General features: G+C 36.7%; 1 protein-coding gene across 14 annotated transcripts in view; it reads right to left on the reverse strand.

The window, feature by feature from the left end:
• LOC309859927 (uncharacterized protein C8orf34 homolog) overlaps positions 1 to 22,734 on the reverse strand; it is a 570,857-nt gene that overhangs the window by 546,909 nt on the left and 1,214 nt on the right. The window lies entirely within an intron of this gene.

Raw genomic sequence — 22,734 nt, forward strand, 5'->3', positions numbered from 1 at the left:
ATCTGTTTTCTGGGCTTGAAAGACAACAGCAAGAAAAGCAGAAAAGAACGTAGGAATATCCTATATAATGAGTTTGTATTGTAACAATCCTTGTTATGTCCACTAAATGGTTGGAGCAGTGGTTTCTTAATGGAGTGTACATGACCATATGTTAGGGAATGGGAAGAAAATATTAGAACTTCTACTTAGATTTATTTTTATCTCGTCTTGTGTAAAGGTCTTTGTTCCCATGCTTATTATGTATAAAATTCATTAATGCTATTATATATGCCTATAACTAACACATGCATATAAATATCAGTACATAAATGATTTTTATGAATAGGGTTGTACAAATAAAACATTTCAGTTGGAACATGATATAGGGAAAGCCATGTCAAAAATTCAATTTCCTATGTGACCTTATTGCTCAAAAATAAAATGTCTTTCCTATAAGGTGTAAAATTAAGTCCAATTAATTCTAAGTGGATAAGTCATCACAGAACTATCTCTGATAGAGTTAGAAAACATCTCAAAGAATCTTAATGATGTTGATTCTATAAAACCTTTTCCTATATGGAGAAGAGAAAACTATTTATTGACTCATGTTTTATACTAGTCACTAAATCCAAGCATATATCCTTAATCTTCACAATAAGCCGCTAAAGGTAGGAAATATTTTCTTTACTTTATGGTTCATTAAATGAAAGTTAAGTTAAGTAATTTCCTAATGTCACACTTCTAGTAAAAGGAGAAACTGGTATTTGAACAATTTTTAATTGCAAGGGCGAAGCATTTTTCCCCTAAGGCAGATCTTAATTTTAGCACTTAAACACGATCTTGGGCAAATTATTTAAACTCTTTAAGCCTTGATCATTTATTTTTTAAAAGAGAACAATAAAGATAACTACCTTAAGTTGATTGGTATGTTTCACATAGAGATTCTTCATATAGCTAATGTTTTAGGAGCTATGTGGTATCCTCAAAGCTTCATTCTGAATTTCAAAGCTCAGGCTGAATAATTACAAGAAAGTTCAAATATCTTCATCTGTGTTTGGTGGATAGCTGGGACCTCAAGTTATATCCATGGCTGGCCAGTTTAGAATTACAACAAATCCTAACTAATATGAACAATAAAACTGGTTCACATCTGTTGTGCTATAGTCAGAAATGGGGGAAAACTTTCATTTTAAGTTGGATTTCATAAAAAGAGAAGCTAAGTATCAAGAATTAGGAGCTTGCATCCTATATTTGCTGTAGATTTATCTAAAACACATCAGAAGACATGCAAATATATTTCTAATAGAATCTTCAAATCAAAAATTTTGAAGTATAACTGTCCTTTAACAAGGATTACATCACTTTGTGTCGCTATTTATCTCTTCTGATTGTACTTATTTTAATTCTGTCATATACCAGGACTACTAATTAGAAAATAAACTCCAAAATATGTATTTCATATAAAAATGAATATATAAAAACATTTTAATTTTTTGGCCATATGCTGCTATAAATAAAATACACTGTGACTTTTTTAAAAAGGCAATATATCTCATTAGTAAATTAACCAGTGTGCTAGGATGTGGAATGAGGTAGTTCCAACTGTCTCAGAAATTTTGGCTAAAGCTTTAAAGCAGAGAACAGTGGATTAGAAGTAAACCATATTGAAAACTATAATGACTAATTTCATGTGTCAAATTGGCTGGGCTAAGGGATGCCCACATAACTGGAAAAACATTATTTCTCAGTGTGTCCATGAGAGTATCTCCAGGGAAGATTAGCATTTGAAACTCAGTAGATGAGTAAAGAACACTGTCCTGACCAAGTGGATGGGCCTCATTCAATCCACTGAGAGCCTGAATACAACAAAAAGGCAGAGGAAGGGAGAAACTTTCTCTCTCTGTTAAAATTGGAATATCCACCTTCTTTCAACCTTGGACACTGGTTCTCTCCTGGTTCTCGGGCCTTTGAACTAGTAATGAATTACACCACCAACTTTCCTTGTTCTCTAGCTTTAAGACAACAGATCATGGGACTTCTTGGCCTCAACCAAGAAGGTCAATTCCTATGACAAAGCTACGTGTGTGTGTGTGTGTGTGTGTGTGTGTGTACTGTTTCTCTGGAGAACCCTAATACAAATATGAAATGCTGCACACATCCACCCAGGGCTTGTTAAGAGGGACCAAACTGGTATAAACACCATTAACTACAGTAGCCAATGTAACATAAAGCTAGAGAGGAAAATTCTTTTGAAGGGAATTCCTATATGCAGAGAAAACTGGATTGTTTCCTTCTCCTTCCATGATGTACTCCCCCAAGCCAAGCCAAGAGAAAATTTGTAATATTTGTGCCAATTATGAAACCTTATTTCTCAACACACCCATACTTCTATAGTCTGCTTTATAATTCAGGAGCTAGGACTCTGAAAACTTCATTTCTTTTGGCAGCTGGCTCCCTATTAAGTTTATACCAACAGAGGGAGCATGAGGAAAATTGGAAGAGGGGAGAAGAAGGAACTTCCTTACCCCATCCTGACTGTTTGCTGTTCCTGTCAACACAACCCCTTATCCACTGGGTTCCTGTCTCTAGCTTCTGTTGGTACTTGGGGAGCCACTCTCATTGTGCAGTACCTCCACAAAGGTACCAGTACCATCTAGGTGAAGCTGCTTTCTGAGCAGAAGGGGCCCCCCTCCACTGAGTTTCTAAATTCTGATAACTATAGTTTCTTCCCTTTGTTCCCAAGGCTGTCGGTGAAGCTGCTTCCTGAAGTTACTGAATTGGCGTTACCCCAGCTTTTCCCTGTTTGCTTTTTCAGTCCTCCAACCCCTATTCTTGCAGTTCCCCATAAATAGTAAATGTGGTTTCTGTTTTCCAACTTGCTCCTCATCAGTACTTAGGATTGAGACCCTTGGAGATGGAACATTATGATGAGCTTGGTCATATGCTTGAACCCCAACGTTAAACTCCTTGCCAATGAGAGTTATGATACTAACAATATGTGACATGTAGACACATAACACTTTAAAATATTATCACCTATCCTTGACTGTGAGAAATCGCTTGGAGAAGGCTGTGCCTCGGGGAACTGAATGGCTGCTACATTTGACCACGATTATAATAATGGTGAACATAAGGACTGTGAGTAATGATCATAAGGGGGATTCTGACTCAACTGACTGCTTACAGAAATAATGGCAAGCTCAGACCTTTAAACTCTAGCTCAAATCACAGAGAACCACGAGCTGCAGTAAAACCATCTTGTATCTCTTTTAGCTATACATATGATTTCATGGGAGTCATGCTATTCTTCGTTGAGGAATTTACTTTGTTCAGGTTTTTCTTACTTTGTTCAGGTCCTGAATAACCTCACCTGGGTAGCTACCTTGCAATGCGATAACATTTCTCATTAAGACTCTCTCAACCACCCGTTTTTTATAACCACAATCAGGTATCAGCTTCTTCTTGGAAGACAGGTAAAAAGGCTGACCATTTAGGAGATAGTCTATACTCCATAAGATGTCCCTAATTTATTTTGGCAAAAATATATGTAGAAATGAATTCTAAGGATGTTAGATCAGAGCAAATGCAATAAAACACTGGATTGTGCTGGGCTGATTGATATGGAAGAATCTATGGTTTCCTTATGTGAAGTGTTAGCTCTCATGTTCTAACAATTTGCTGAGTCGGTTGACTGACACTGAGCCTCAACAGATTCCTGCACTCAATAATGTTGAGATTCCATAGTATATCAGGCCACAAAGGAAAGAATCCAAATGTTTAGAAAGATAAGAACAGTGGAGCAAATTTATTATGTGAAAACTGCACATTCACTCACCTTTGAATCTACACAGGGATGACAAAATTCACTTCATTAAAACATTAAGAAACACATTAGGGAGAAGAGCAAGAGTGTATCCTTGAAAAGCCCTGTGGTCACTGTCTTCTGAAGGCCAGGGATGAGAGGGAAAACAATGCCACTGAGACAGGCTCTCCCTTCAACTGAAATGATGGCTCCAGAGTAACAAAGGTCAGACACCACTGCTTAACTTCCATAGACAGGATGGATATATTTATCACAATGAGCAACAAGAACCAAATGTTACACAAAATGTTCTGACCAGCAGCAGTCTTTCATATTGCCTAATAATTAATCATGGTGTCCCTAGAAGTAGAACAGATGGGCAGCCTACAGAATATTACTCAATCTATATAAACAGAAAAAAAAAAAAAAAAACTAGATCTGGTAGGCTAAACCTGACTTGAGTTACCAGAATGGAGATTCTGGCCTCACAAAAATCTAGGGATGTACCAAATTGGTGAAATCTCTGAAGGCCATTAATCCTGCAAGATTACCCCTCCAAAGTTGCTGCTCCCACACCACCACTCACAACAAAGGGGCATGCCTTTGATATCCTGAATACTTGAATATGCTGATTAGCCCATTAGGCTGCTGTTTCTTACTGGGGTCCAGAGCAAGGCCAGACTCTGCAGCAGATCCAGCCACAGTACATGCCGTTCTAGCACTAAATCCTTATGTTGAAGGAGATCCAAGAATACTCAAGTGCCTGGACCAAGTGGGATACTGCACTGAGTGCCTAGCAAGCCCGCACAGGAGAATACACTCGGGCCCCAAGATATTTTTAGTAAAGTCCTGTGTGCTTTTCCAGACAACCAGCTTCCTTCTGAAATATACCTCTAGATATGTTTCAGAAGAACACCTGCCTATTGGACATGAATTGGCCATGAGACCTGAAATGTCCATTATGAACTGGGTATTTTTGGACTACCAAGCCATAAGATTGGATATGTACAGCAGAAACCCAGAGTATGGTAAGTTACATTGGCAGATGGCTCAGACTCCTTAAATACATACTTCTGATACATTGCCTCCTTTCCCTCAATCTGTATATACATCTTTATGGGGAGTTCATTATGACCCATGACTAGGAAAAAGAGGAAAACAAACAAAACCAAAACAAAACAAAATTTGAAACTGATTCAGACCTGCATAATACACTGGCATAAAGATCAAGGTAGACTGTTAAAAAGAGGCAACCCACGGAATGGGAAAAGATATTTGCAAATGACTGTACAGACAAATGGTTGATATCCAGGATCTATAAAGAACTTCTCAAACTCAACACACACAAAACAGATAATCATATCAAAATATGGGCAGAAGATATGAACAGACACTTCTCCAATGAAGACATACAAATGGCTATCAGACACACGAAAAAATGTTCATCATCACTAGCCATCAGGGAGATTCAAATTAAAACCATATTGAGATACCACCTTACACCACTTAGAATGGCCAAAATTAGCAAGACAGGCAACAACATGTGTTGGAGAGGATGTGGAGAAAGGGGAACCCTCTTACACTGTTGGTGGAATGCAAGTTGGTGCAGCCACTTTGGAGAACAGTGTGGAGATTCCTCAAGAAATTAAAAAATAGAGCTTCCCTATGACCCTGCAATTGCACTACTGGGTATTTACCCCAAAGGTATAGATGTAGTGAAAAGAAGGGCCATCTGTACCCCAGTGTTTATAGCAGCAATGGCCACGGTCGCCAAACTGCGGAAAGAACCAAGATGCCCTTCAACGGACGAATGGATAAGGAAGATGTGGTCCATATACACTATGGAGTATTATGCCTCCATCAGAAAGGATGAATACCCAACTTTTGTAGCAACATGGACAGGACTGGAAGAGATTACACTGAGTGAAATAAGTCAAGCAGAGAGAGTCAATTATCATATGGTTTCACTTATTTGTGGAGCATAACAAATATCATGGAGGACATAGGGAGATGGAGAGGAGAAGGGAGTTGAAGGAAATTGGAAGGGGAGGTGAACCATGAGAGACTATGGACTCTGAAAAACAATCTGAGGGTTTTGAAGGGGTGGGGGGTGGGAGGTTGGGGGAGCCAATTGGTGGATATTAAGGAGGACACGTATTGCATGGAGCACTGGTGCAAAAAATAATGAATTCTGTTATGCTGGGGGGAAAAAAAAGGTAGACTGTTAAAGCATGTTATATCCACTAAGATGTCTTCTAGTAAGATAGAGAGAAAGGCTCCAAACCTTTAAGAACACTTACTTGCCCACATAACTGATCTATTGCCAGAAGTAAGGATTCACTGATTTATGGACAGTGGCTAATGGTGTGGCTCAAAGATCTGAAAAGAACAGAATTGGAAGATTGGAAGATTGGTTTCAAGGATGTCTAAGTATGTGAGAGGACAACTTAAAATGTGAATAAATGATTAAGATATTTGTTACCTGTTTGTTTTGTTGGTTGGAATAAAAAAAAAAATAAATGGAATAGTGAACAACAATATATAAGATGGGGAAAGTGGTGGCAAGAAGCACAGGCCTCGAAAGTCTCTGCACTACTCACTAGGAAAGTAAATATATGACTCAACATACACCCTACTACTTCTGAGAAAACCACACACACACAAAATTAGGTTTAAAACTTCCAAAAGTAGAGGGAAAAAGTCTTAAATAATATAGGCAATCCAAACCCAGCAATGTAAAAAATGGATTATACATTTCAATCAGAATCAATTTCTTCAGAAATGCAAAACTGGCTTAACATTTTAAAAATCCAATAAAGTAATTCTTTGAATTAATAGAATAAAAGAGAAAAGTCATATGATCATCTCGATAGACAAAGAAAGACTATTAAATATTAAGTGAACTTAATTTTTTAAAGATTTGTTTGTTTATTTTAGAGAGAGAAGGAAAACACAAGTGGGTGGTGGTGATGGGAGCAGAGGGACAAACAGACTCCACACAGAGCGCAAAGCTCAACATGGGGCTCAATCCCAGGGCACAGAGATCATGACCTGAGCAGAAATCAAGAGTCACACACTCAATTGACTGAGCCACGCAGGCGGCCCCATCAATTTTTTTAAAGTAATCTCCATGCCCAATGTGGAGCTCGAACTCACAACCTCAAGATCTAGAGTCACATGTTCTACCAACTGAGCCAGCCAGGTACCCCAAGTGAACTCAGTTTTTAATTCAAAAATCCTAGCAAGCTACTAAGAGAAGGAAACTTCCTAACTTTATAAAGTATCTATTAAAAACCTACTAATGTTATGATCATTCCTCTTAAAATCAGGACCAATTCAAAAATTATGAAGTATTACCACTTCTTCTCAACATTGTATTCAAATTCTTAGCTCTGATTTTTAAAAAGACATAAAAGCTATCAAGACAGAAAAGAAACAAAACTGTCATTTTTTACTACTTTTCACTAATGACAGCAGTCATATCATCATATGGAGAAAAAAGGAAATAAAAGTTATGATAACTGGAAAGAAAGAAACACCATGTCATTTTCACAAACAATATGGCTCTTTACATAGGAAAATTCTAAATAGCTTCTAAGTAAGAATAAATAAGGTAATTTTGCATGTTTCACCATGTACACTTAAAATCAAAGTGATAAACTTCTTTCATTATAATTAAATCCACTTTCTGGTCCAATATCAGAGAATAATCCATGGTAAAACCTCCTCACTTTCAGCACAGGCTGGCATTAAAGCCCTTTTGAAGCAGGACTTCATTAAGCTGGATGATCCTCCAAAATCACACTTTTAATTTTATTAAAATACAAAAGAAAGTAAACTAATAGAGATTCCGTAACACCTTCACTAACCCAGAGAAGAGTAAAATGACCAATTTGCCTATTTTTACCTCAGCAAGGCATTTACTTTTTACAAATGAAAACTCTGCTGGATATTAAATAAAATCTCAGTATCAGTGAAAAGAAAACATCAAATACAGAATTAATTTCTACAAACTATATATATATTTTTTTTAATGAATAACCATTATTTGGTCAAAATGAGCCAGCAAGAAAAAAACCCTCCACTTAAGAATCCCAGATGTATACCCCATGTGAGTGAGAAGGCAATCAATTAAACAAACAAAAGGGGATGCCATTTATTTTAGCTGCATCTTTCTTAGGCTTGGCTTAGATTGAATGGAGTCACAAAAATAGTTATATTTTTTCTTTATGAAAATCACAATATTTTAACCACACATGGATAACTTAAGACTCTTAACAAACAACAGAAAATCCAAATGAGTCCACCTTACACGTATACAAAAAAGGGGGAGCCACTGACTCCTGTACTATAGAGATTTTAATGCCTTTTACTTTGTGGATCATCTTTTAGCCTTCTTTGAGGTCTTTGCATATTTTTCATTTGTGAAAATTAGAAGTAGTGGAAAGGTTTAGCCAGGTTTATGAAAAAGCAAAGATTATCTCGCATTTCTGCAAGCCATGCAGTTTCTATGCATTTATTCATTCAACAAGTATTTAAATTCTTATGATAATTATAAATTAGGTACTTAGGAGGAATATTACGGGGGAAAAGCCAACAGTCTAGTTATAAAGACAAACACAGAAAGTAGTTAAGTAACATTGTCATTAACCCTTAAAGTGAGTGGCACAGCCCCTAAGTCAATAGTTCACAGAAACAGAAAATCTAGGGTAGCCAGAGATGTCCAAAACATTTCATTAAAGAGACAAAACATGAAGTATCCCTTAATGAGTAGTTGATACTCAGACGGGAAAATGGAGGTTCTGGGGAATATGCCCAGATCCTTTGTTCAGAAACAAAAACCCATTGTGCCAGCTGCCAGGAGTATTAGCTGTTGGAGGCTCTCACCTAAGGCCTTGTCCAGAATTGTCCTTCCAAGAAGGCAACTGCCTCATCCAAGGTCACACTCCCTCTCTCTGAAGGAAGAGTGTTTCTAATCACTGAAGCACAAAAGCCTGGCACCGTGCTTTTACTGAACAGCCTTTAAAGGCCTCCCCACTTACAAGGCTCTCTTAGTGAAGGTTCCTTCCTATGTGATCAGTCGAGGGCTTTCTTATAACTGCCTCATAGTTCACTTTGTTCCTCCACTCAAACCCACAGCCTTCACTCCCTTCAAGATTCTCCTATGAGCACTCCACGATCAACCCTCTGCATGAAAATCTCCACCCCAGAGTCTGTCTCCCAAGGAACCTAGTCTAAGACATTTTGGAAAACAAAGAAAATACTCAACGTAGAGAGAATGCCAAGCAAAGACTTGACATTACACGTACTGGAGTAACTGGACAATAGTTTGTCCAATTGGCTCACACTGAAGGCAGTGTGGGGTGGGGCGTGAAAAGTATGGTTAAATAGATTTTGGAGGACTCTGAATGCCACCCTCATTTGGAACTCATTCCATAATCCAGTGTTCCAAAACTCTTGCATCTTCAGTGGCCCAGGACTTCTTTCTCCTAGATGTCTTTTTTTTTTTTAAAAGATTTTATTTATTTATTTGACAGACAGAGATCACAAGTAGGCAGAGAGGCAGGCAAAGAGAGAGAGAGGAGGAAGCAGGCTCTCTGCTGAGCAGAGAGCCCGATGCGGGGCTCAATCCCAGGACCCTGAAGACCATGACCTAAGCCGAAAGCAGAGGCTTTAACCCACTGAGCCACCTAGGCGCCCCTCTCCTAGATGTCTTGACACAGAGCTAAAAGTGACAAAGTTGGAAGCATGAAAATTCTCTGAGGTTTGATTATCTTTTAATTTATGTGACTCTTGCATTTTGCCCACAGTTATCAGCATTTGTCATCATGAATGCATATTCTTGTTTAAGGAGCATGGACACAATGAGTGGAGAAATAGTGTGTGTGTGTGTGTGTGTGTGTGTGCACGCGCACGTGCGTGCAATTCTCAATGTTTTCAGCTCTTGAAAGAGGACTTTAAAAAAGAAGCGTTGGTAAAAATGATAGTCAGGTTGTGTTTAAAAATGCTGACTCATTCCTTCCACCTGCCCAACACCGTTTCTACCCATCTGATAATCATTTCCAGGCTACCTGTTCCTAGCCTCTCCTAACCATCACTTCTGATTTGTCTGCTCAGTGAGGGAATTTCCTCTCAGCCTCTGCCAATAGGTCCCATTAATGGTTTCATTATAAGAAATTCAGTACTAATATGCAAATACAGCGTGCAGGTGGGAATTAGTAGGGGGCCTCAATGACTTAATGCTAAAAACAGTAGCACAGTATCACAGAGAGCTTGAAAACTCAGAATGGCTGTAGGAGCAAAAACAGCCCTTTAACTTTGTGAGGCGAGAGGGAAAACAGACCATGCAAAAGCCCTGAGTCTCAAAGCTTGCCTTTTAGGCAGTTTTGTCTCTGCTACTCATAAGGCTAACCCTGAGAGACATCATTCTGCAAATATATTCTCACTAAACAATCCAGAATGAGCCAAACAAATATTTTTAGAAGGAAAGCCAGCTGTCGTGTGTAACAACAGGAAACAGAAGATTCAAATATATCCTAGGATATGCCTAAATTATTTGGACCAAGAGTAGGTCATTTAATGATTTATATGACATATTTATATTCATCCTTATTTCAGAAAGAAAAAGTATTTTCCAAAGAAGTATAAATTATGATCAAATAGCATACATGAAAAGTGGAGGGGAAAAGATAAAGTAAAACATGTAGAAAATGTGAAGAAAGAATGAAGGTATAAATGCTCATGAAAAAGGAATCCTTACATACTAGGGGTGGGAATGTAAATTGGGGAGGGGTGAAATAGATAAAAGAGATTATCAATACACTTATCTTCATGAGCACTGAAAAGTGCATAGAATTGTTGAACCACTATAATGTACACACGAAACTAATATAACATTGTATGTTAATCATACTTCAATAAAAAGAAGGAAAAATGAGGGGTGCCTGGGTGACTCAGTCATTAAGCATCTGCCTTCAGCTCAGGTCATGATCCCAGGGTTCTGGGATCAAACCCCACATCAGGCTCCCTGCTCGGTGGGGGGAGCCTGCTTCTCCTTCTCCTGCTTCCCTTGTATCCCCTCTCTCACTGTCTCTCTCTCTGTGTCAAATAAATAAATAAAATATTTTTTTTTTTAAAAAGAAGGAAAGCATTCCTGATAATGGACTAAATTCTGACTACCACTAGGTATGAGTTTTCCAGAAGTCTATGCAAAAAAAAAAAAAAAAAAAAAGGAAAAGAATACTAAAAATTAAACACTTCAAAATATTTGTATATGATTTTGTTTTTCTTTTTTATTTATTTATCTTTTACTTTAATCCCAGTATAATTAACATACAGTGTCATATTAGTTTCAGGTATATGACATAGTGATTCAACAATTCTGTACGTTAGTGCTCATCATGGTAAGTGTACCCTTGATCCTCTTCACCGATTTCACCCATTCCCTACCCACCTCCCCTCTGGTAACCATCAGTTTATTTTTAATTTTTCAAGGAGCCTCCATACTGTTTTCCACAGTGGCTGCACCAGCTTGCATTCCCACCAAAAATGCATGAGGGTTCCTTTTTCTCAGCATCCTGGCCAATACTTGTTGTTTCTTGTGTTTTTTATTTTAGCCATTCTGACAGGTGTGAGGTACGAACACTATCTTTTTGACATTATGAAACTGAACAATAGGTCTCATAAGAGGATGCTGCCTAATGCAATGAACATGCCCCTCCACAACATCTTTTAGAAGATAACAAAATTGTATTTTCATGGCTTGGTTCTTAGGAATCTCAATGAAGGCTTCTTAAATCTCTCCACTGCATAACTCAGGGAAAAGTGTTCTTTAGAGGGTCATCCTAATGCTGAATGGGTGACCAAGTCACTGTTCAACCAACTTTATCCAAAAATATGATTGCTAAAAACTTGAGAGCTTAATGTGTATGACCTTCATGAATTATTCAATAGATATTATTTCTCAGAATTGAACTATTGATAAACCTGGTGACTACTGATCTCTGTTTTAGATTCCCTATCAATCCATAGACTGTAGCAATGAATGGTGCCCATTGTGCACAGACCTCAATATCCTAACTGAAAGTTAGGAAAGGGTTAGATTTAAAACAATTTTGTGAGTAGTAGACTGTCATCTCTATATTTTAAGAGTGTTGTTTTTCATATCATTGCTATACCACTAAGAGGAAAGATAATGAGAAATGTTTCAATAATTATTTTCAGTCAGAATAGAATAATATTCTGCACTTAATAAACTATAGCTAGTCTTAATTACCATTTTATATAATACTAAGAGGATTATTATACATTGTAAACAAAAAATACAACAGGAAAAAATGAAATATCCAAAACATACCAGATCCTCTGGAGAGAGTTCATAGGAGTACAATAGCATAAAAATAAAAATATCTCAAAAGCACACAGCTACAATTAATCTTATGCAATAAAATTCACTTCATACAAATAGATATATTATTTTGACATACAGACAAATCAAATGTATTCTCAGTTCAATATAGCTAGTCGCTTTGAATTTAGATCATGTTCAGAAAGTGAAGAAACAACCAGAGTTAAACACTCCTTTATGCTCCAAGCTATACTTCAAAAAAAAATAAAAGTTCTCCTTCTCATGTTAAAGGAACAACTTACAACCTTAAACTCAGTGTGTTTCATGTAGAACATTACCCAACCATCAGATCCTTTAGATATTTTTAATAATTCATGTTTAGATGTCTCAGTGTTGTTAAGAACTTCTAAGAACAAAGACAACAGAAACTACTCTATTTAACATTTCTACCTTTTACCTTATTTAATTTACATACTTGATTCTCTGGCAAATTTCTTGAAAAACAATCTCAAAATATGAATTTCAAATATGAATTTCTTATTTCTATGAGTATAATGATGGAATGTGTTGATGAATATGAAAATGGACCAAGCACATAAACAGAATACCAAGGGGGTCTTTTGTAAAATTACCAGAATATAATAGTTGAGAGTGCCCCCAAGTATTACCAGTCTTTTCTAAATACACAGGTTTTTGAAGACAAGATATGTTTTATTTGAATTTATGTTTCTCAGTACATAATACAGCACCTAATAAATGGACCAAATGAATGTAAATGAAGTTCCAAACATCATGCACCAAAGAATTTAATAGCTGTTGAAAAGATAACAAAGTCATAATGAATTTTCAAGAAAGTGAAATCTCCCATAAACTGCTGAGATCGTCCAAGACTGCTAGTGGCAAATGATTATTCATACCCAAACCACACTTTTCAAATTTAATAGGTTGGTCCTGATTTTTTTTTTTACTCATAAATGTATTTGACAATGATTTGGTAGAACACCTATTATGTACCAGACATTTTCTAGGCATGAAGATATAAGCAACTAAAAAGATTGACAAAATATCTTCCCATAAGAAGCTTATATTCTAGTGGGATCCACAGAATATAAACTGAAATAAAAGGAATAATCCAATAAAACAATATCAAATGACAATAAGGGATAAGAAAGAAAGAAAGAAAGAAAATCATGCTACAGAGAGTGATGGGGAGGCGGGGTCTGTGTGTGCTATTTTAATTGAGGGTAACCTAGCTTTCCTGTCCGAGACAAGAATACATATTCAGGGTTGTTTTCTAACTACATATAATGTCTCCAAATTTAGTGAAAGTATATTTTTGTGATACAGCCAATAAGCAAGACTTTCCCCCACTGCTGAGCAAAGAACACACACACATAAACACACACACTTTGTTTGGCCAAGTGCTACTCTCCGTCCTACCTGTGCCACAATACTTTTTCAGAGATGCCAGAGCTACAATATAAAAACGCAGATGCATACTTTGAATTAGTTCTAATTTCAGGGTACTAGAAAGTCATCCTTCAAAAGCAAAGCATCTCTCCACATGGCCTGTCATTGAGTTATCAATATTAATAGAAAAGAGAAGTAGCAGCATCTAACGTGACAGCAGTCAAAATTTACCAGGTGCACATCAAGTGCCAGCTACTGGCCTGGGTTCTTTAGACCCAGTTTTATCTTATGTATTCCTCATAAAGTCCTTCTTGGGTATTATTTTGCAGATGAGGATACTGATGTTCACAGAGATCAGCAAGTAAAGGGCTCAGGGTCAAGCAGAGAGTAAATGCTAAGTGTGAGATATTTCCAAAGATCACCTTCTTCATCCCATTTAACTGTGTCATGTGGCTTCCTCATGCAAATGCACTTGAGAGGTATGCATTAAGCCTTGCACGATGGTGTGAATTAATTTATCAGATCCTCCCTTGAAAGCAGATATTAAAAAGGGAAAAATATGACTGAAAATGAATTAGGTAGTTAAGTACATAATTAAGTTATTCACCGTATATAAAGGGTAATTAATGTGATGGGGAATATTTTCTCTAGGTCTTAAAGGAATAAATATGAAGATGCTCTTTGCTAGCTGGTTATGTCTTCAATGTACTTTTCTCCATAGAAGGAAAAAGAATAAACAAGTCAATGTTTTGTTTATTTCAACAGATATCAATTAAGCCTTGCGTTATAGTCTGTGTTCCACTAGATACTACAGTAGATGCACAATAAAGAATGAGGCAAGACACTCATTTCCTACCTTCAAGAACTAAAGATCTACTTCCTTTTTTTTCTTTTTTAAGATTTTATTTATTTATTTGACAAAGATCACAAGTAGGCAAAGAGGTAGGCAGAGAGAGGAGGAAGCAGGCTCCCTGATGAGCAGAGAGCCCGATGCCGGGCTCGATCCCAGGACTCTGGGATCATGACCTGAGCTGAAGGCAGAGGCTTTAACCCACTGAGCCACGCAGGCACCCCTAAAGATCTACTTTCAATACCAAACATTATATACAACAAACACCTCTTGTCAGCAGATTATTGATATTCACACCTCCTTCACTGTAGAAGAGCTCTCTGTCTAGCTGGATAGATTGTCCTCTATAAGAGGAAGAACCCAGAGGAGTGACAGAAAAAGCAAGCTCCTGGTTCTAACCAATCACATCAGTCTACTTTTTAAATGTAGGCATGCTAGCCTATAAAATTCTTTCTCAGCACTGCCTGAGCTGTGTTCCACAAATTTTGATACATAGTATCTTCCTTTTAGTTGTTTGTTGGATTTATATTTTCCTGATATTTCTTCTTTTAAGATTGATTGATTGATTGATTGATTTGTCAGAGAGAGAGAAAGCGAGAGAGAGTACAAGCAGGGGGAGTAGCATAGGGAGAGGGAGAAGCAGGCTCTCTGCTGAGCAAGGAGCCCAAAGGGGGACTAAATTTCAGGACCCTGGGATTACAACCTGAGCTGAAGGCAGATGCTTAACCAACTGAGCCATAGAGATGCCACCGAGATTTCTTCTTTGACATTATTATTTAGAAGTATGATGTATATTTTCACACAGTGTATTAGAAATTTTCCTGTATCTGTTACTTATAGTTCTAGTCCATTGTGATAGAAAGATACGTTGTATGATTTCAACTGAGATTTGCTTTGTGGTTCAAGGAATGGTCTGTCTTTGTACACATTCCATGCCACTTAGGAAAAAAACGTGTATTCTGTAGTTGTTGCATAGAATGGTCTACAAATGTTGACTAGGACTTAGTTGACTAAGTGTACATAGAATGGTCTACAAATGTTTATTAACACTAAGGACTGCTATTTTTCTTGGTGGGTTGACTCTTATATTACTATATAATGATAGTTCTGATCTCTGGTATTTTTCTATCCTCTGAAGTCTACTTATCTGGTATTAAAATAACCACTCCTCCTTTCTTTTGATGTTTGCATATTTTTTCTACACTTTTCCTTTTAGCCTGTTTATATCTTTGTATTTTAAGTAAGTTTCTTAAACACAGCATATGGTTGAATCATGTTTTTTATCCACTCTGGCAATCTCTGTCTTTTAATTGGTATACTTAGTCCTTTTGCATTTAATTTCATTTTGACATATTAGGGCTAACGTCTGCCATGTTATTTTTTGTTTTCTGTTCTTTGTTTTGTTTTTCTTTTTCCTATTCCTGTGAGTTATTTGGACACATTTCAGAACTCCATTTTAAATTACTACAGTTTCGAGGGCACCTGTGGCTCAGCTGGTTAAGCATCTGTCTTTGGCTCAGGTCATGATACCAGAATCCTGGGATGAGTCCCATGTAGGGCTACCTGCTCAGCAGGGAGTCTGCTTTGCCCTCTCCCGCTGCTTCTCCCACCTGCTCATGCCCTCTCCCGCTGCTCCTCCCACCTGCTCATGCTCTCAAATAAATAAAATCTTTTTTTTTAAATCTACCAATTACTATAGGTTTTTTTTTTTAAAGATTTTATTTATTTATTTGACACACGGAGAGAGAGCTCACAAGTAGGCATAGAAGCAGGCAGAGAGAGAGGAGAAACAGACTCCCTGCTGAGCACAGAGCCTGAGATCATGACCTGAGACAAAGGCAGAGGCTTAACCCTCTGAGCCACCCAGGCACCCCAAATTACTAGAGGTTTTGAGAGCATCTTTTTGTATAGCTTTTCTAGTGATTGCTCTAGGTATGACATTATATATATACTACTTATCCACAGGTACTGCTTTACCAATATAAGTGAACTATAGAAATCTTACCTCCTTTGTTCCTCTTTCCTCTTTCTTGCTTATAATACAACTGTCTTAAATACTCCTCTACAGAACCACATCTGATACTGTTAATAATTTTTGCTTCAACTACCAAACATAATTTAGAAAATTTGAGAAGAAAAATATGTTATATTTAGTCATATTTGCTCTTTCCATGTTCTTTCTTCCTTCCTAACGTTCTAAACTTTTTCTTTTATAATTTTCTCTCTGTTTAAGAGATCTCCTTTAGCCATACTTTTAGGGTAGACCTGCTGGTGACAAATTCTCTTGATCTTCCTTCTTTTTTTTTTCCCTCAGAGGTAGAATTTAGTGATTCATCAGTTGCATATAACACCCAGTGTTCATTACATCAAGTGCCTTCCTTAATGCCCATCACCCAATTACCTCATTCCCACCCACCTCCGCAATTCCCAGAACTCCAAAACCTTCCGTTTGTTTCTTAGAGTTCAGTGTCTCTTATGGTACACCAATGTCCACAATAGTCAAATTATGATATTCCCTTTCTAAAGGATATTTTCTCTAAGTACAGAACTCTAGGTTCCTATTTTAGCATCTAAAAAAATGTTGTACTACTGCCTCCTGATATCTACAGGTTTGATGAGAATCTGCTGTCAAATTGTTTTTCCTGTAGAGGTATGGTATTTCATTTCTCTTGCTGCTTTCAAGATAAATCTTGTCTTTTTTTTTTTTTCCAGAAGTTTAATTATAATGTATCTTAGCATGGATTTCATTGGAGGAGTGGCCTCATTACCATTCAGCAATGGCGCCTTTTCTAGGCCTCCTCTGACATGGCCCCAGTGGGGAAGGAGAGGTATATCTCATTATTGCCAGGGGTAAGAGAAGCCAGGCTTCCCAGATGGTCCCCACTGACACTGGTCTCACATGGTAGGGTTAATGGTGGGGCCACAGTGTAAATGTAAAATAAAACCACAATGAGAGATCACACAAATCTATTAGAATGACTACTATTACAAAGACAGATGCTACCAAGTTTTGGTGAGAACAGGGTACAACTGGAACTCTCATACAATGTTTATAGGAATGTAAAGTTGTTCATACACTTTTCAAAATTGGTGGCTAATGTCCTAAAAATTAAACCTACACTTACCATGTGGTCCAGCCAATCCAGGCATTTATCCAAGAAAAACAAACAAATACATCCATACAGAATATAACTCAGCAATTAAAAGAAATAAACTACTGATACATGATACAACATGGATGTAAAATGTTGAGTGAAAGAAGGTGTGTCCCCCAAAAAAGTACATAGTGTATGGTTTCATTTATACAAAACTCTAGAAAAAGAAAACTATTCTATAGTGACAGAAAGGAGACCAGTTGTTCCCTGGGGAGTTGGAGGGAGTAAGGAAAGGTACAAAGGAGGAATTACAAGGGGCATTCTAGACAACAAGAAGGAGAAAGGGCATATGAAGAGCACGTCCTAAATAAGTCTAAGGAATTCCAAACATTTCCACTACTTATCATTGACTCCATGCCACTTCACCATATATAGGTGCAAAGGAGATATCACTATTCATAACAAAGAGATTCTGTTATATAAAAGGAGAAACTGTCTCTCTGCCTCAGTACCCTTCCTTATGTTCCAGTATTCTTGTGCATTTATTTTTTTAAGATTTTTGTGGATATTTCAATGAAATTTTGGAGGAAAAAGAGGAAAATCCATAGGCTTAGTTGACCAGAATTATAAATTTTCTTTCCTCAAAATTATAGGTTGTTACTTTATTGATTTTCCTGTATAAACCACTGATATAATTCTTAATAAAATTCATTGTTTGATGTCTAAGGAAAATCCAATGGGTGAACTATATGTATTTATTTCCTAGATGTTCTTCTTTATTTTTATTTTTAATATTTTTTTTACTTTGAAATAATGTTAAACTTACAGAAAAGGTGTATGAACAGCACAAATAACTCCACATACCCTCATTCACCTAAAGGCCGCATTCATCTTTTGCAAAACTTTCTCAAGAATGTCCTTCTGAGTGAAAGTATCAGTTCTAGGACTATATTTTGCACTTGTCCCATCAGTCTGAAACTTCCCTTAACCTGCAAGACCTTAACATCTTCGACAATATGAGAAAAGCAGAATTTCCCTATCAGGTTTATCAAATATTTTCTCATTATTCAGTTCAAGTCATGCATGATTGGCAGAAATATTGAAGAAGCAAAATCATGTTGTTTTAATTGTATCCATTGGAGGCACACATTATTGGTTTTTCCCTTCATTTGAGTTAAGTATTGTCAACCAGCTTTCTTTTCCCTTTGTAATTATAAACAACTACTATGTGGAAAGATACTAGAGATTAGATAAACATCTCATTCTTCCTCCAACTTGTACCTATTATTTTTGGCAACAATTAATGTTTCTTGCTGGACTTATTGCTAAATACTTGCCAAACAGTGATTTTCTAATTCCATCTCCCATTCTACTCTTGTTAATTGGTATTCTACTATAAGATAAAGCTTTCTCTTCTCCCCATAAGTTGAATATATTCATGTATCCCATTATATTGTAGTGTAATAAAATAGTCCTATTTTATAAGTAAGACAAAAATGTTACTCTCATATTTGAGTCTCAAATTGTCCCAGATTTAGTTAATGGACCCACTTCAAGCTTTTGACATAGTCCTATAATTCTTAGACAACCTCCTTAGTTCTTGACATAATATGGTACAGGTTCATCTTGTACTTTCCCAGACCCAAGTCTAGAATCAACCATTTCTCCAAGGATACCTGGCTCTACCTAATGTTGAGTGATATGTAAAATGTGGTCACTAGGTGTGCTCATTGCTATTGAAGTATTGCTATTCCCAGGCAACCATATATCTACTTATGTATATGTTAATACCTATAAATCTATACTTATTTCTTTACATTTATATCTATTTCTATTCATAAAGTCATGAGATACACCAATAACCTCCAATTTCAATCGAACATCACAGAGTTCATTCTACATGTTTTCCTTTTTATATTTATGACTCCCATTTTTAATAGCAAGAGAGCTGGCTTGCATTATTTTCAATATATTTACTTATTCTCTCAATAGCCCCCTATTTCATATGTAACAAATGTTCTGATCCTGCCAGGCCACTCCCTGGTAATCTTCAGGCCAACTGGAATTCAAGGTTGCAGATGTGGCTAGAAAGTGTGGGGCAGGGTACCAGAGAAAAACAAGCTGCGCAGTAGTCGGTGTATGAATGAAGCAGGCTGATGGTTGACCACCTGTCTGACATGATTTCACCTCGTAACATATACGTCAAACTGGTTAACATGAATTTAGCCCATGTGAGTAGAGGTACTGTGAAGTAAACAGGTGATAATGTGATTGCATTCTACTTGGAGTGGGTCAGACTACATTTGGAGAAATGTAGTGAATTTGGTTTGCCACATCTCCAATACACAGAGATCTAATACTCTCTGAGATTTAATGGGGACTCCATTATCCTGCCTTTTAATAGTTTAGGATTTCACTCTCTTGTAGATGTAATCATTTCTAAACCAGGATATATGACTCCCTTAACACCCTTCTAACAAATATTATTCAAATAATTATTCTGTTTCTTTCATGGAAATGGAAGAAACTGAAAAGTATATACTTCTCTATGTTGAAAATAAGGAACTTATTGTAGTGTTCTACATCATATAATTCCTTGGGAATGAAGTTAAACTGCTTACAATATAGATAAAATAGATCACTTGATCCCCATAAATGGATATATGCCAGTTAATTATTCAGTTTAAGAATTTTTGCCTGTCAGGTCCTTCAACTATTAAGTGGTTGGCTGAGATAAGTCTTGTGTTTGCACCATGAATCTTGCCTATATGTGCTACAAAATACAGTACTTTGGTGGAAGCCAAACCATTTCACATCTTGCTAATTAAGTAAGTCATTACATGTGGAAATCTATATTAAATAGGATTACAGTTCTAATTTATTAAAGTGATGCCAAGCATTCCTTATAGATTGATGCCTCGGCTCTTCACTACTCACCCATCCTGAATAAGCCAATGGGAATACTAAAAGTATTCCACTTTACAAAAATTTCAAAGAGGTTGTAGAGTATAAGTCATTATTACCTTATCCACGTTACATCTTTATATTATATAATTAAAATATCATTACCCAAGACTCTAATGCAATGATTTCTAGGCATGGTTTTTAATGTCTCAAAGCATGTTAAATCACTTAAAAGCAATATAAATTTATACTCTTAAATCACCTGGAAACAAGATAAATTTTCATCTAGAGTAGTTTTTGAAATACAGCACTGTGTACAGTTTTATAAGCTTCTCACATGATAAAATGTTATAAAAAAGGAAATAAGCTAAGAAATAAACCAAGTAACTAAATTAAGTAATTAAGCTGTATAGGTAAAAGCAGCAGGATCCAGGTATTCTCAACCAGTATATGTTACCTTTACTTTTTGTTTTAAACAATATTCATGTGATCTCTTTAAAGCGCCTTACTCCAGAAAGTTTTCACAAAACCTTCCTACCTTACAAAATCTGTAAAGGGAACATGTTACCAGGTCTTGTATATTTTCAAAACTAAAGTAAGCTGCTGTCACCAACTCCAATGCCCCAGCACACTCACACACACACAAAATAACAATACAGAACAGATAATAAAACTTGGGAGTTACCTATTTCAATCTGTGATAGGTAAGAGATTTTAATTTATATATTGTTTCTTAAAATGTAGTCCAGGATTTAAATATGTAATGATCATTTTTGCCACTTCTTACTAAATTCATGTTTCTGGGATGCTCCTTGATCAATCTCCTAAAGTAGTTCTTATGAGAACCATTGACCAAAGTCCTGGGAGCTTTGAGGAGAATGCCAGAACAACAATATCCATTTTACATTAGTTTCACTGGTTTTCTAGCATGAGGAAAGAGGGGCTACAAGTTAATGATACTTTCTAATTTTGTGAAGTATGTAGAATTCTATTCAAAACCTAGCTCTCTTATGATCAAAATTGTTGTATATGAACCTGCTTTTAGCAGAAGGTACCTATTTTCTCCCTTCAATTATTTAAAGTGCATCTCAATCCTCAAAAATTAACTACTCATCACTGCAACCCAAGCTCATGGGGATGTAAGTAATATGTTTCCCCTACAAAAATCAATAAAATACACAGCATATAATTTTGTCATTGTTTGATTTTTGGTGAGGAGGTCATATGATTTTATAAGACAATTCTGCCATAATTTAAAATTCATCAATGCAGAATTATCAAGTGAGCTAGTTTTTTTTTTTAAATGAGCACTTGATAAAAATCAAGTTGGATTTATTTCCTAGTTATGTAGAAAGTTTACATATATGCCCAACTCTATTATTATCACTTGAAGGGAGTCTCAGGAATTTTAAAATAAGTTAATAAATCTATTAAAAGAATTGCCTTGTTCTCCCTGGTAAATTGTACTTTATATTCTAGGGGAGTAGACATAATCTCAAAGTATTTCTTTTAATGTTTCTTTTGACACAACGAATACACTGTGTCACAAAATGTTATTATGCTTCAGCTTTTAATAGAATTATGTATAGTCTCTAATCATTAGACTAAAGAAAACAATCTAGTCGCGCCAGCAATTCTACATTGCTTTTATATATAGACTTCCTCTGGTAACACTTTGGGCTGAAAGAAGAATCAAGGCATGCATTATTGGACTTTATGACTCTATACAACAATGAGCTTCAGTTGAAACAATGACCGTATCTCTCTAGATAGTACAACATTAACTTAAAGTTGGGCAGAAAAACTCAAATATCTTGCAAATCTTAGTTATCTGAAACCCATCCTTCCCATTTTTGATCACATCCCTCTTTGCCTCTCCCTTTTCTACTACGGCATTATTTCGCCTTATTTTTTTTCTCTGCAGTTATTCCTCTTTTCAGTACTAGGAAAACAGCTCGGTTCTCTATCTCTGCCCCTTGAGCGTTCCAGCCTTATTCCGACGCCGCGGACACATAACCCCCCAATAACAAGCACAACTGCTTTTTTTGCGGGGTAGGGGGGATCTTGACCCTCCCACGTCCTATCGTCTCCTATCAGTGCCCAGCTGGACTGCTGAACTGGAATGGGAAAGGAGAGTGGGCGTCCCTCCCCGCGGGCACTGGCATCTGCCCAGCGCCCTGGCTATCCGCGGGACGCTTTGCCAGCTCCAGGTTCAGTCTCCTGTCCTTTTTCTCACGTCGTCCCGCTCTCCCTTTCTCCTACTGTATTTCTGTCATCAATTCTTTGATGGCGAGAGGAAGCAGCTCAGAGCTACACGTCTTCTCTCATAAATTCGTGTATGCTTTTC

This window comes from Mustela nivalis (genome assembly GCF_964662115.1).
Source record: "Mustela nivalis genome assembly, chromosome: 2".
Taxonomy (NCBI): Eukaryota; Metazoa; Chordata; class Mammalia; order Carnivora; family Mustelidae; genus Mustela; species Mustela nivalis.